This window comes from Stegodyphus dumicola, chromosome 1 (genome assembly GCF_044657685.1).
Source record: "Stegodyphus dumicola isolate Sdum_Otavi_A_Nest chromosome 1, ASM4465768v1".
Taxonomy (NCBI): Eukaryota; Metazoa; Arthropoda; class Arachnida; order Araneae; family Eresidae; genus Stegodyphus; species Stegodyphus dumicola.
The window spans coordinates 250067812-250084807 of record NC_140768.1 but is presented as its reverse complement, the minus strand read 5'-3'; the positions used below and the strand labels follow the sequence as shown (position 1 = coordinate 250084807).

The 16996-nt window shown below is 33.3% G+C and overlaps 1 protein-coding gene across 2 annotated transcripts in view; it reads left to right on the top strand.

Moving 5' to 3' along the window:
- The window catches only part of LOC118188933 (CUGBP Elav-like family member 4), a 495200-nt gene that overhangs the window by 53444 nt on the left and 424760 nt on the right, over positions 1–16996 (top strand). The window lies entirely within an intron of this gene.

The window sequence follows — 16996 nt, the reverse complement described above, 5'->3', positions numbered from 1 at the left end:
AAAAATATCTGCCACATTTCAAGTCATGTCCTTTATTATCACCGCAGTTTCTTTACTCCTCTGTATGAATTAATGTTTAAATTCATGCTAGATTATTTTCGAAATTTCTACTAGAAAGGAATAATTTTAGGTACTTAAAGCTGTGTAAAATAATTCTTTGTGGATTTGGTTTATAATTATTTATAAACACCCATTTAAACGTCTTTGTATTAGAATGGCAACTAACGTTCATGGTGATGACTTCGTATGAAGAGTAAGAAGTATGAAGTAACGTTGCTTGAAGGTTTTATGGTTTTGTAAATGTGTAACATATATAAAAATCGTTTTCTCTCATGAAGGCACCATTCCCGGAGAAAATTAACAAGCAGGGTACTAAATGGGTGTTTATAACTATAATTTATACGTAGAAGAGGAATTCTTGAAATCAGTTTTTATGAAATTCATCTCGAAAAATGTATGTCAGAAGAGGTAGAATTGTTAAGTGAGACTCTTCCGTTCTATCGTTTCTAGTGTTCAAAATCAATCCTTGCAGCCTCTTGAACGTCTAAATCCTTGAAACTTGAGCTGCTTAAAAGTCACTAATGAGGCTCAATCTCTGTAATAAATGCCAAATTCATATGCTGATCTCTGCATAATTCTACAGGGTTGTTTGGAAAACAATTTAGTTTCATAAAAGTAAATTACGAAAACTACGAAAACATACGTAATGTATAAAATTAAATCATAGTCTTGTAATTGCTTTGTAGAAATAGCTAAATTTGTAGAAAACGATAAGGTTTCTGAAACCACGAAACAAGAAATAAGAACTGTCTCTTCAGTTACTCGTTAGACGTGATAATCACTTATAATGTGAGATCGCACATGGGAGATCTGATAAAATTTAACTCCGATTTCCTTTGATAATTAAAGAATGCGTATACAGAGATTATTTGAAACCACGAAAAATCCACACAAATGAAGCTGTCGAAGTTTTTAAATAATTTTAGCGTAGTATTTAAAATAAAATTTACGCATAATTTTCTACCTTAACTTTTATTTTGTTTTATTCTTATTTGATTCCATACTTTTAGGTTTATTTTGACATTCTACCGGATAATTCAGGAAATGCTACTTTGGTATGGTATTTCACCTGAACTTAGATAATTCGTTATTGTGATCTGAAATCGTGTTTATTGCATTTCATTGTGTTCCTTCTCGCTGTTCACAAATTTATATAGCCTCATAGAAAATACTTCTAAAAAATTATTTTTTTTTAATATCCACGCTTCTATGACTTCTTTACTTATCCAAATCCTTGGAATATCAGAAATAAATTAAACGGACGTTAGATCACTTGCCTAATTTTATTAGCCATCGGTGTATCAATTTTTTAGCTTATGAATACATATTTAGCTTTTATACCAGTCCTCAGTTACGTGTAACAAAATTTTGAAAATCTTGAGTTACTTACGTTTAATAATATACATTAAGCAAACAAAAATCTTTCACTTTCTTCAAATGCCCTATAACCTTTTGTTTTCGGTTAATCCACAGAAAGGATTACGCGTAGACGGATAACTGGGAATTCAGTGCCTAAAATTTCATTGATAAACTGCAGAATTTTAAATTTTTATGTAACTTTTTCATTCCAATGAAAATTTTAAGAACATGGAACACTGTTGCTTTAATACAGAGCACTTGCAAAATTTTAGGACTGATTTAAAAAAAAAATGTGAAGCTGCACATGCAATTCTTACTTATACCCTTTATATTGTATCCTTAAAATATCGGCTTACGTGAAAAAAATTGAATAAGGTTTTATGCTGGATTTTGTGCATACAGATTCAATGACTGTGCGTTACATCAGATACTTTAAAAGTGGCGCAATGAAATGGCAGAATATTTCAAAGGATGACACCTTTATGCTGCTAAAAGAAATATACCATATTAAATATTAGTTGCTGTTAGCTTTACAAATTGTTTTTTAGTGAAAGATTTTTATGACATATTTCTCAAAATCTTTAGAGACTTCAGCAATTTATTCCTAACATCATTCATTTTGTCGGAATTCAGAAGAGACAGGCTATATTCAATAAATAACCATTTTCTCTAAATGCTAAAATGTGTGTGTGTGATTATGGCAAAGCCTCGAGGGCTATCTGCCTAAGAGGAGGGATGCCTTCGTGGAGGACTTTCTAAGGGAAACTGGCTCGTATACACGTTACACATGGGGAAAACCACGAAAACGCCCATGCAGCCAGCCCGTTCGTGGGATTCGAACCTCGGACCGAACTACCAGTGTTCAGCGACTTTACCGCTCGGCCGCTGGTGGGCCTCTAAATGCTAAAATACTTAACTGCTATATATAGTTCCGAATGGCAATAGAACCACTTCGCAGCTATATACATCAATTATATACTATGTACCTGGAATATATTAAAAAAGACTTTTGTATTATTAGGATTATTATTAATAATAATTCCCTCGAAATGAAAGATTCGTAGTCAAAGATAGCTATATTTGATATTAATTGAAATCGGGTCTTTTTTTTTTTCCAGCGAACCATCTGCGAGACTTACATCAATATCTTTCAATTGTTCTGCTCTTATTTACTTTACTGAAGTAACTTTTTATCCAGCATTGGTTCAGATTAGTTTCTTTTTCTTTATTACCAATTTATTTAAGCCTATGTTCTACCTGAAAATCTAATTCTGTTCCGTATGTTACCTGGAATTCTGCTATTAAAAGAAAAAAAAGGATGTTTCTGGCATTTTCTATCTTTTAGTTACTTATTACTTTTTTATCTTTTCCTTGTCATGATTGACGTTTCAATCTCTCCGAGTACGTTTCTGGATTATTATTTTGTTTATTTGTAAGTTTCGGAGAGTTCTCTTTTATTTTGAGTTATGTTTTGTCTTTTAAGGTTTTCTGTAGGAGATTTATTTTGTTTTAAGACTCTTCACTCGTACGAAAGACTTAGTGGGCATTACCGAGATCAATTTGTTCTTTATAACAGAATTCTTTCGTTATTTACAGCTAAACTTTAACGCATCATTCTAAAGTTTTAAAGAATTCGAAGATAAAAGTAACTGTTTTATTCATACAGGACATGTTTTCAGGAAAGAAACTTTAGACATACTTCCAAGTAAAGGAAAATATATTTTCAGAAGTTTTTCTTTTGCTAAATACCTTATTTGAATTGCAAATATTGCGGATGTTTTTATGAAAGCTCAAGCGATAAAAATGCATAATTGTTCTTTGTTAACCTCTGAAAATTGAGAAAAGAAATTTTTCAACAATAGTCCTTAAAAAGTTCCTGCATAAGCTCCGTTTCTTCACAAATTCCATACAACGAAAAGATCATCCCAGTTTTTATTATATGTCCTAAATGACAGGCGGAAGATAAGGGAAATTTCATCTTTATTTAAATTTGGAAAATGCTGCACTTAATATTGTAGACTCATTAGGATTTTTTAGAGGCGGAAAAGATGCAAAATAGCAAACGCCTTTCCCGGGAATCGAACCACGGACCTCTTAAATACCGGCTCAGCGTGCAGAACCACTACATCACGAAGGATGCTAGGAAAGTGGGAGAAATACCTCGTATACTCCCCTTTTTAAAGGGCGACTAGGGTTTTAGGGGTCCTAATCGCCAAATCCTGGGTGCGGAGAATCATCATCCACAACCCTTTTAGTTCGGGCGCCACTTATAGAGTCATTAGGTTAATTGGAAGCAGAAAAGATGGATAATATGGAACCGCCTTCGCCGGGAATCGAACCACGAACCTCTGGAATACCGGCCCAGCGTGCTGAACCACTACACCACGAAGGAGGCTAGAAAAGTGGTAGAAATACCTTATAATGTGACTAAAGGAATGGAATTTTGTTCACAACGTCTGAAGCTGCAGCCAAATATCTAGTGATCGTTTAGTTTCAGCAACGCTGAAGCTGTTGCCCAATATTCTGCAATAAATATAATGCCTTAAGAATTAGTTCAAAATATAAGATCAATGAAAGTTTTATAACGAGAACACACAAATCACAGTTGTACTCTATAATTAATTTGTGGAATAGCTGGAATTCAGGGTTTTCACAGAATTAATTCTTTGCATTTTGAGATTTCCTGATTCTCGAATTTTGAGGTTTCTAAACTCTGAAAATATCTCGAAAATCTCCTTAATTAAAGAAACGTCTATGCAAATATTATCCTTGCCTACCTGCAAAATAACAATTTTCTAAATCGGAAAGTTTTTTTCTATTCCAAGAGGAAACTAAAAATGAGTTGCAACTTCTTAATATGAGAGTAATTCATTCATAATTTTCAGAAGTAATTACGGGATTCAAAAATAAAACGTTGAACTAGGATAAGAAGTAAAATTTTTTAGCTGTGATTATTTATAACTAACTTTTCTAAAATCAATTTATTTAACTTAGATTTGGTAAATAATGCATGGTCTGTGAGTTTAAAGAAAGGAGAACTTTGCTTGGAGAAATATGTTCTTATATTTACGTTAGATACGAAGAAACCTATGAGACCATGAATCATTAAGTATTGCCATGCCGTCGGGAAATTCTATTGTCTTACGTTCTTGGACGTTTCAGTGATGCGAAATGATTCTAGCTTCAGTGCTGCTTTGTATTACAAAACTTGATCAGTTTACCTCATCCGCACTTCAAATCTTTTCATTTTCCTAATAAAATTCAGCTTTATGCAGGGTGAATCTAAAAAAAGTGGTCAGAACTTTACGGGTGATAGAACGCAGCTATACAAGCAATATTAGTCATAGAATGGTTGGACGGAACGGCAACATTGTGTCGTAAGGTAGCATTGTAAATGGTATAAAAAAAAGTCGGTCCTCGCTCCCGTTTCCAGTTGCATTTTCTACGTGAATGGCTGAGAGGATGGTATACGAACTACGAAACGGTCGATATGAAATTCGTGTACGGTGCGACAGACGGGAATGCGAGTGAGCCATAGGGACTTTACCGTGACCAGTTTCCGATGAGACAAACTCCAGATCGGAAAACATTCTAACCTTTGCATCCTCTATGACCATTTGGTTGGCCATATCTCCTGCCACATCGTCTGGTCAGCGAACAGTATCACACAATCCTACGAGAGGTGATGCGTCCGATTTCATCCCCACCATGTCGAGGATACGGTTCCAACACTATGGTGTACCTTCATCCTTCAGCTTGGATGTTTGGAACACTTTAGATGCAAAGTTCGCAGAGCGATGAATTGGTCCAGGTGCTTCCATAGCTTGGCCACCATAATCAGCGGTTCTCTCGTGTTTGGACTTTTTACTGTGGATTCATATTAAAAGCCTAATCTGCGAGTCCTCTCGTTAAAACCAATAAGGATCTAGTGGCCAAAATCACCCGTTGTTGCCGGCAATACTCGGGAAATGCCTTTTCAGAAATATGCAACAGTTCTTATCCTCCAGATGTGAAGCCGCAGGTTACGGCTGGGGAAACGTCTTTTGAGCAGTTTTTTAGCATGTGTATAAATTACATTTCTGCTTAAATATTTAATTTAAATTACATTTCTGCTTCTGTTTTCTGAAGTATCTCCTCTCAATCTTCTGTTTGGAAAACTGCCTTTTAACGTCTAACCCCTTGCGCTCTGAACAGACATCCTATGATGAATATTGCTCGAAAAGCTGCATTTTATCGTCCCGTAAAGTTTTGCTCAATTTTTAAGATTCACAGTTTATTATTCTTTCCTTTTCCTTGCAGCTACACGTATTCCTACCTATCAGCTTTTTATCAGATGCTCATATATTTAAGAGCGGTCTTAACTGATAGAAGGTTCTCGTTTCATATTTTGAATAACCGGTTAAAACTTTCCCTTTCAACCCACACAAAAAAAGGTCTTTCATTTTGAGTGATTATAAAATTCATCATATGTTCCAATATTTCTATCGATTCGTAAGAAACATGTACATATTTTACATGAATTTAAATAATATGTTTTTGCCCCTTTCTGCTCGATGCTTAGAGATGCCATTTAAAATATGAATTTAGTAGCAGCTTCGCTACCAGCCTTCGTCTGGCTTTTAAATGTACCGGAAAAATGGCTGAAGGGAACACCAACGTTAAACTTAAAAACTGCGTAGAATTTTACTCTGCAGAACAACTTCATAAAAAAAAGTTATTACGTATAACAAAATTACAATGAAAAAAGCAATATCCCTTAATACAAATATAAATTATCCTTATAAATAAATTAACCAACTTCCCTTTGCAAAATCTTAAGAAATCAAATGGTATAAAGGAGGTTAAGAACTTTGTTTCCTAAAAAGATACTCAAAACTTTTCAATATCTTTAAAACAGTGAAATGAGCAATAAATAACATAAAAGAATACAAAAAACAAAAAATTCTGAAAAGCAAAGTATAATTAATGATATTTTATCTTATACTTTCAAGAGGAAAAAAATTACAATGAAGTAAGCTATATCCCTTAATACAAATATTATCCTAATAAAAAAATAACCAACTTTCCGTTAAAGAACAAAAATTATGCAAAACGTTTCAATATCTTACAAACAGTGAAATAAGCAAAAAATGACATGAAAGCAACTCAAAAAACATTAAATTCCGCGCAGAATTTTACTCTGCAGAACAACTTTATCAAAAAAAATCAATAAAAATGTATTATATATATATATAAATAACAATGAAATATGCCAATCTCTTAAAAACAGTGACATAAGAAATACGATGAAAAATTGTTGCCAAACCCATATTTCTAAACGAATGAAACTATTCAAAATGATGCGATTTCATCAAAAACCTATCAACAACAATAAAACAGGAAAATTGTTGCCAAAATCACATTTTTAAAGATGTGAGATGTGAGAAGTGTACTCGGAAGCTTCATTTAAAAATTTTTTTAAAATACAAATTATTATTACTTTTCCAAAATTCTTTTTGTAAAAGCATTCGCAAGGATGAAAGTTTAACGTGTCCAAAAATCAAAGCAAACTAAACTGTACATTTTTAAAAATAAACTTTTTTAGAAAAAATCCCGTTGAAAAGGCGTTAAGCTCCCTTTGTTAAATAAATTCGTATTTAATCGATTTATTGAAACACGAAATTTATTTTAAGTTCGTAAAATAGTTAAGTGCCTACGTTTCATGACGATGTGAAAATGGAGTGTGTAGAGTAAAATTTCGCTTTCCTATAGCCCATTATGTCTCAAAATGACGCGATTTCGTCACAAAACATAAAATAAAAGAAATTCTAATTCGAATTTCGAATGCGCTGTCTCTTGTCTAAATGCACCTGTGTACCAAATGTCGTAGCCGTGGGTCTATTAGCTTACGCGCAGTGCGAACGAAAGGCACACATACAGACAGACTCTTTCTTTTATTTTTTTATTTATATGTAGAGATGATACCCCTGTGATATTACTTGTCTATGTGATTTCATATTCGCAGTTGAAATTAAATCTTGAAATTCGGCACTAAAAATCATAAGACATTTATTCCGAAAAAAGCAACTACTAAAATCCTCAGTGACTATTAATGCAGGTATTCGGTTCTTCTAAAACCGAAAGTATATAAAAATGTTATGTAGTGGAGAATTAGATTTTCTGGAGGCAATGTGAAACACATTTATAAAAACACTTTTTTGTTCTGGTAAATAATCTCATATCTTTTCTTTACTGTAACATTTCCAAAACGTTGCTTCATAGTTGACTTGCTTTCCTATTTCGGTCAGCTGATGGTGAATTACTCATGTTATGCTGATTTATTTTCCTTATTACTATTTGCTATTAAAGTGCATTTGTACTCAGTTTAAAGTTAGACGAGAATATACCGCACTGCAGTAAGAGAAATAAGTATATGTAAATAGATATTTATTTTAATTAATAGCAATTTATTCGTGAATTATTTATTTGTAAACTTAAACTAATTATTGTTGTAATTTCTGCTTCTTTCGTTTCATGATCACAGCTATAATATACTCAACGCTTGATTTATAATTTTATGACTGTGTTGGAAATTCAGCTGTATATAACCCATCATTCGACATTTGCAAATGCTTCAAACTGATAAAATTAGAGCGGTATTTATTCTCTGAAAAATAATAAAGATTTCGAATTAGTTCCTTCGTCGAATTCTCTAACCAATAAACTGAAGAAGTTCTGTTTACTTCTAATTATGTAATAAGTTAAGTACAGTTATTATAGACTGTTGGCTTAAACTGCCAATACTACAAATTAATCATTTTCAGATTCTTAAGAATGCTAGAAAATTATGAGGGCTGTTTGAAACGCCCAGTTCCATTTCCTAGGAAAATCAATTTTGCAACTAAAATTGCTGTTTGCTAATTTTTAAAGCGAAAATGAAAAATAATTAAATATTAAGAAAAAAAATGAATAATTATTCATTTAGGGAGCATGGTTTTAATTTAAACCGTCAAAATTATTTGAAATTAAGGAAATTCCACCCTTTATTTCTTTCATCTTTTAAATCAACTTATTTTAATCCCGGAAAATTAACCTTCGAATTCATTCTCCAGAAAATAACTGAACGAAAATTAACAAAATTCCAGTTTAATAATTTCAAGAAACTTAACGACTCTTGAAAGAATTTTTCAAATGCAAAATTGATTGTTTTGTATAATACGCTGTAGAAAATTATTTTCTATCTACTTAAAGAGCCGAAAACACAGAAAAAGAAAATCAGTATCCAATTTAAATTACTCCGTTTGTATTTGGTTCTGATGGAAAGCGGTTTTTAATTATTTTTCTTCTCTTTTAATTCGTTAAAACCCAAATGCGTAACCCAAGAGCAACCAAAAATCATGTAAGTGTTTTTAGGAGCTTAAAATGACATTTCAAAAGTATTTCCTTTTCAACATGAATTATTTTAATGATAAATGTTTATGGAGGAAAATATTAAACTTAAGCCAAATACGTGAGTCACTGTGAATTCTTTTAGGTGCAGTTAAGTGCTACAAGTTAAACTTACGAAGCCTTAAGTGTGTTCAAAGATATTTCCTCCACGTTTGTGCTCGTTTGTAGGTGAGAGTTTCCGAAGATTAAAGACTCCAAACTATTAATTTTTTGGAATCGATTAAAAATAACCCTTTATAGTTTTAATACTCTTCTCTACGGAATGAAAAAGACGACCACATAAATTTTGCTTTACATTACAAAGCAGCCTAAGCAAGGTCACATAGCAAGATCAGGAGAATAGGGTGGACGTTCTTTCACTCTGGTGAACTTTTGTTCAAGAAATTTGATTATCAGTCTTGCTGAATGAGAACATGCGGTTTCATGGTCCTTAATATTCACTTCTTGATGAAGACAATTAGTGGTGTACCACTTAGCTATAACCGTCTTATGTCCCCCTAACCCCCGGAGGTCGACGTAGAGAATTCTGCGAAGCTACTGACTAAGATCTGTACCTAGGCAGTCTTGGCCACGGGGGTATAAAACTAATAAACTTGGTGTTCTGAAGGCCCCGAAAAGGTCATTTATTGGCAGGTCCGGTGGTCTGGCACGTCCTAGCGCGGCGTGGTTCTAGTAGCCCGGGGGCTAGCGTTCCCGGGTTCGCTGGGTAATGTCCGGCTGGACGGGCAGCCGGACCGAGCGACTGGTAGGTAGCAAATTAACGACCAGTGCCGTCTGGACTTCGGTTTAGGTGGTACGTCTCTCTCTCCAAGGTGCGAGGGCAGAGTTTGAACCTCTGTGCCTGGTTCTGAGGGGTGAGGGGACCACCGTACGAGTTCTAGAGACACACGGAGTGGGAATGCCCAAATCCTGTAATTATGTCCCCCTAACTTAATGGTCCCTCTAACTCAATCAGCCCTGCATTTCTGAGGGGTAAAAACGGATTACATTACATATTTCATTGTCTGTTGTCTCTTCACTATTGTTTGTTAGCCTTCATCTTCAGAGATCCATATATTACTTTCTTAATGTGTTAGGAAGTTAAAAAACGGTATGTACCATTCATCTCATTTATCATTTACACAAAAATGCAGTGTCGCTAAGCCTTACGTAAGTTTAGAGTTTCTTTACTGATTCTGACCCTCTCAGTTTTTTGCAGTTCTGTTAATTTACGGGAGATCCAAAGATAAAATATTTTGTTTTCATTTGTAATTCTTCATGAATAATTTTATATACAGTATTAAATTCCTTCACATTTCTGCACAGATACTATAAGTTTAAAAACAAACATGCGTTCTCTAGAACTCAAACCTGATAAGCTCATGTTCGTATCCTGGAAAAGTCATTGATAACATAACTTAATATTAATACGGAAAATAGACACTTAAAATACACAGACAGCAGAAAATCTTCTTAAAGTAAGGAAAGAGAGGTGGGAGACCTTTGGACCGTCACATAGTTATTTTTCCTGAAAATTGGTGTGGAATTGCATATTTAATGCGGCGGTATTATACCTGTACAACCAATTCTGAAAATTATGGTATCTTGCCCACATCTATCTGTATCGCCGATTCATTTACTGGGAGAGTAGTTGATAAAAGACTTTTTATATGTTCTTCATCAAGGAAACAATTTCCACGTCTAAGACATTCTGTAAACCATCTGAAAACAGTACAATGAGAAGTAACACGAAATTCAACCTGCCGAAGTAAAAAGTGTACAAATATCTGGACTACTAAATTCTTCTTATCTGTTTTGGAAACATGTAAGTGTCCTGAGTAAAACAGTGAGTTAAACTAAACTATGTTCTCTAAATTATAGAAGAGATGACAAGAAAGAGGAAGGATTTAACTATCTTTTCTTCTTCACAATTCACAGGTGCTCTCGCACTTCGGGATACAAAGACTACCGATTGTGGTATAAACGTAAGAAAATAATAACTATAACTAACTAAATTTACATAAGAGCTAATTTTGAATACTTTACACAGACTAGAAACACTAAGATTTGGCCATTTAGATGTTTACGTATGTCGTACGCAAACTGCGGGAAAACTACAATACGTCTTCAATATCAAGAGGACTAAACCTCTGGCCTTAAAGGCGGACAGCAACTGACTGAAAGCACGCGTGAAATAAAGTGGTGAGGATGTTCACTCTCTCTCTCTCTCTAACTCTTCTGGACGAAAAGCCACAACTTAAATACTTAAGAGTTTGCGAGCACAATTTGCTTAAACAGACTAACGCGTTTATTCTGGCAGGAAGTGTAAAATAAGAGAGGACAGTAAAGTTTTAAAATAAAATAAACGTTAGTAAAACTTAAGATCCTTATACACTCAATGTGTAAACGTGAAGGGCTTTTAGACTCATTAAAATGTCAATAAAATAGCACAGAAAAAATTTTCATACATGACGTAAATAATGAAGCTTTCAGATTATGAAATGTCTAGTTAGATGACATCATTTAATAGAGAAAATACCGGAGCTACTTAGAACTAGAATATCTTACAAAGAATGATTTATTTAGTAAATAGTTCCTAGAAATTTCTAGCTCAGTCCTAAAAAAGGTTTAGTTCCACGACTTAGAATTGGAACTAGAAATTCCTACAAAGAAAATTTTATTTCATAAGTATATCCTTTTCTTACTGAAATCTTCTAAGGCAGACTTAATCCTGCTGTACGCAAAATTATACGATTTAAACAATTTATATAACTTAGCACACTTTTATCCAAATGAAACAACTGACAAAAACAAAGTTAATGGATTATAAATTTTGCTTTTGTGTGACGTCACTGACTCCTAGTCTGTTCAAAAACAAATATTGGGTTGGCCCGTAAACTTTTTTGATAGTTTAGGTTTCCATTCAAATAAATAAGAAATAAACAACAAATCTATCAATAATGTGTTCTCCGTTGGCCTTTACAACTTCATCCCAACGGTCAACAATCGGCTCAGTGCCTCGACAGTAGAAATCATAGTTTTTGAATCGGCTTCTTTGAATAGTTTGAATCAGTTTAGAGCCTTTCCTAAGCGGCAACACTTGTTGGCGTACACGTCACAAATATCTCAAGCAGTTTCGGTGACTTTCTCAACTCAATTAAACGCAAAGAGCAGAAGGTGTCAAAAATGCTTTCTTGTCGACTTGAAATTCCATTTTAATGACTTAAAAGACTTAAAAGAACAAAAGTATTTTAGCATAAAAACTAAACATACAGTTTTGTAGAGCATATAATTTTCTATCGAATAACATAAATGGCATTGCCAAGACATTTTATTTTTCAAGTGAAATTTTCACCTAAAAAGGTGTTAGGCCTAAAGTGCTAACCCAATGCTCCATAATCCCTTTTTACCTTTGCTTTTCCCACTTCTGTATGTAAGTGACATCGGCGTTGGGCCCTATCATTGTTTGTCTACTGACCTTGAGAAAGAAATGTCGAATTTTAGGATCATAAATTAAGTTTCGTTAGATCAAATGTCCGTATTTTTTGTACTTATACAAACAGGAATTTGAAGCCCATTCCTTTCTCTTAATGCTTTTGACGTCAAGACATTATTTTTCAGATTTTTATTATAAAGCCTGACATACGTAGCAGTCTTTCAAATGTTTGGATATGGCCCCTCAAATTTTTAATTCAAGCCCTTAAGTTGTTAACGTATTACTGTTAACTTTGATGAAAACATAATCGACACTTATGTACTCATACAACCACCTTGGCACAATTTGCAGGGTTTTTTTTTTTTTTTTTTTTTTTTTTTTTTTTTTTTTTTTTTTACGGCTGAAAAGTAACAATGTCAATTGAACTGTAAAAGTTATTTATCAGATCCAAGTTGGTGATTTTAGCAATTTGTTTTTAAAAGAATACCAAACTTGTCGATATTTATTGTAAACAGACAATCATTATCAATCAATATATGAAAAGTCAACAAGCTTTAGCAATTAAAAAAAAACAAAAATTGTATTGTTAATTATACGTAATACATTAAAGAATAAAACACTGTGCTATTCCTGAGTACGTAGTCATATGTTTTTGGTCTAAACGACATCAGAGAGTTGCAGAGGTTAGACATCGCGCAAACCCCAGCAACACCGGTTTCCTACCAAATGCATAGACTTTGAAGCGAAATTCTGAACTCCTGCAAAAATCGTATTAAAGTTTCTTCCATTGCAGGCAAATTCCACAAGCACATATTTTAAAACTAATTTAAAGGAAAGAATGATAAGGTTTGTTCATAAAAACAGTTGGAATTTGGAATATAATAACAGAACAAAAAATAAATAAATATGAGAAAATGGAGACGCTGCTCGATTAAAGGATTACTATGAACATAGTTGCCTGAAGAATGGTTATGTGCATGGTTGCCATGCATGCTATGCGCATGATTTTGTCATATTATTATGAAAATTTGGAGCCGTCTACTAAGCTGGTTGCGATAACATATAAATGCTGCATTATGATTTAGAGGTAGTACGTAGCTGCTTTGTAACAACATTTTGATATTTTTGCTTAAAGTGGTTATGATCTTGAATATGTTAAGATAGAGAGTGCCAAGGCAGAATGTTCTATCTCATTACAGTAGGTGGGTCTTCTTTCAAGCATTAGTTATCATAAAGATGAAAATATCCTCTTTTTGATAATAGATTTTCAAGATAATGGGAATTTTGCTTTCCAAACAAAACTTGTAAAAGTTTGAGAATATTTCATAGTATAAAAGAGTGCCAATTTTCCTGTTGTTGGCATTAGAAATGTTTTAAGATGATATACTTTTATTGCCAGAGCAAACATTCTATTGCCTTCGGAATATTATCCAGTTTAGTATATCTTAATGTTTTCCTTTTATAAAGACTTTAAATTATGAACTTTAAAATTATGATTATTGTTTATAACGAATCAAAATATCTATTAACCATTACATGTTTAGTAATACTTACTCATTGTAAAACGTTTGAGTACAGAGAGGAAGTTGAAATCAATGTAAGTGATTGGAAAATAATTAGATCTTTTTTTAATCAGTAGAAAAATAATCAAGAAGATAAAACTTGAAAATGTCTAAGCATTATGTAAGAAATATGTGTGTTTTATTAAAAATAGAAAAGCAAATGATTTAGCAGAACGCTTCAGTAAAGAATTACGCTAACATTTTGGGTTGGGCTCATAGGACCCCAAGGAATAGAACACTCTTGAATAAATGAAAGCTATTTTAGGCATGCAATTACTTGCACTATTAACCCGCAAAGACTCGCTCTACTTGTAGCTATGCCAGGATGTGCGCCAGGGTCCGTAGGACCGAAGTGCTATTTCTTAAAATAAACAAAAGGAAAACTGCTTACATGATTGAAGAAACACATTTATATAATAAACATACAATTATAAAACTTAAAAGTACTTTTAAGTTAAATAAATTTAAAACAAAATTATTTTAATTTAAAACACTGTTCAGATTGAAATTATTTATCATTGACAGCGAAATGACAAACTGATTTTGTTTGGGTACAAATGAAATTTAGCACTTATTTATGCAGTATTAAATTGTTCAGAAATAAGTTCAAAATAAAACGTAACATTTGGCACTTTTTTGCAAATAATCTCCCGGCGTTCACGGCAATCATTTTTCTTGCCCCTAGCACAGAAATATATGTCATTTTCAATCCTTTACACTGAGACATTATATGAAACCTTTCTCTGAAACACTTATGTTTTCTTGTCGAGCATCCTTCACTGTCTTCACTATCCCTGCAGTTTAATTTTTCGCTCAATTCGCGTGGAAGCTTTTGCTGCAAATTTCTTTCTTGAATGTGATCCTTCGAAATTTCTGCTGCAAGTTGTTTGCTAAATACACTTCGTTTTCTATAGTGTATTTTTGGCGTTTTCGCATATAACAATACTATTATTGCATTTATATTTGCCATGTTTAACCTACTGAAGAATACTGTCATTGTCCATTTGTTGCTAATTCTAGCAGTAGTATAAGCGATCGCATATCATCCACTACATCTATAGAAAACTTTCTTAAATTATTTAAATGATATAATATCTGATATTTTCGTTTTTCTACTCGAAAATTCCATAGCACTCGGATTATGCATGGAGGACAGCAGAGCAACTCTGTTCTTTTAACTAATGTCACATTATTTTGGAATCCAAGTAATGATGGATATATTTATCTTTTTCTGCCACAAGTAAATTCTGTTGGCAGTTCTTTTCCGATTTTTCCTGATAGTGCCCACAAGCGTAATTTTCTTTTCAGAAAGATCCTTTGCCAATGTATAACGGGTATACCACTATCAGCGATAAGATTATGCTTTGAGTTCCGAATAGGCTCAGCTAACCTCTCGACAACGTTTTCAGGACTATTTTCTACGTTATATGGCCTCATGTGTTCCGTTTCTGCATAAATTTCAAGATTATAAATGTAAAATGGCCTAGCGTCAATTATAACAAAAATTATAATTCCATATTTTGAAAAATTTGACCATTTTTGATCATTTCAACGAATTTTTCAAAAAGATTTTTATCGGAGCAAGTTTATCCAATTCACTTTTGAAGGACGATCTTTTATGTCGACAAACCTCAAACACTCATTAGAAATAAAAAACCGAGATTAAAAATGCCAAGCCCTGTTCTGCCAGTCGTCCAAAGATCGCGAATATTTATGTTGGAAGCTTTCTGGAGCCCTCCAAAATAAAGAAGACCGATAAATGCACAAATTTCTGTGGTACCTTGAGGCTGAGAATCTCTTTTCAAATCTGACGTCAATAGTTTCGATATAAATATTACAATTCGATATAAATGTTACTACTTTGATACAATCTATAAGTCACAATTCGATATCAATTTTGCAATCTTTGATACAGTCTACAAGTGATTCGATATAAATGTTAATCTTTACTATTACTGCTTCCATAAACAAAACAGCCAAGAATTCATAGGCAAGAACACTAATTTTGATTCACCAACATTTCCGGCAATTTTGTCGCAGTGTTGTGAGGAAGAGTTCTAACAATTAGTCTTAGTTACTTTTTATTCCATTTTGTCACTTTAACTTTGCCCAGATAGCAATTTGTATACAATTTGTATATATAAGTATTATATTAAACCTTAGAGTCAAATTCCTGTTCCGAATTCGAATGGTGGCCAATAAACTGCTCATCATCTCGTATTTCTTTATCTTTTTTATTAACTGAATTTTCCTCAGTTGAAAATTCAGCTAATAGTTTCTGCAATCATTTTATTTCGTGGACATAGCTCAAATAGGGGAGCATTTATGCGACTGCCTGATTTCATTCTTGTTTCTAAATGAAAATGCGAGAGCGCACCTTAGGCGTGGGAAGCCCTATTAGAAGTTTCTGAGAAAAGAGGGAGCTATATGTTTAGTATATCTTTTGCTCGCATTTCTCTAAAAACTACTTAAGCATACAACTAGAGCGTATAACATATTTGGAGATTTTTCTAATTAGTAATACTTTGCTCTAAATAGTTAAAATAGTTTGTAACACATCGCTATTGCAATAATTTATTCCTTATAATACGAGGGAAAAAAACGATTATTTGATGATACATTTGAACAGAAAGATAAACAAATTGCTTACATATAAATAATTGTTTTAAGAAATGGATAAATACACTCCTGCTCTAAAAATGAGCAACAAAGACAAAACCTGTTTAATGGATGTGCAATGAAATTGATCCAAGAGGTTGGTGTGGTATGACTAGACCACGTAGTAAATAATGACACATAGCAAAATGATGCAATGCACATTCAGCTTCTTCGCAACAGCTCATTTTCTTGTGCCAGCTTGCAACACTCCGACCACCCTGCAACGCATTTCATCGTGCAAATGGTGTCTTTGGCTCATGCTTTTCGTTTTGGATATCCGTAATACAAGTTTTTTTTTTTTTTTTTTTTTTTTTTTTTTGGTAAAGCAAAGGCATGCAAAAACACATGTGTTACTACCGTCACATCGCGAAAGACCAAATGGGTTGAAGAATGTGCAATGGAAACATCACGTTAATAACGGGTATGATACTCTCTTGTTGAAATACTTGGCAACGGTGAGGCAAACTAGCAATCAACAACCGTTGATCCTTTGTTGTGACAGTGTCTTCCATTC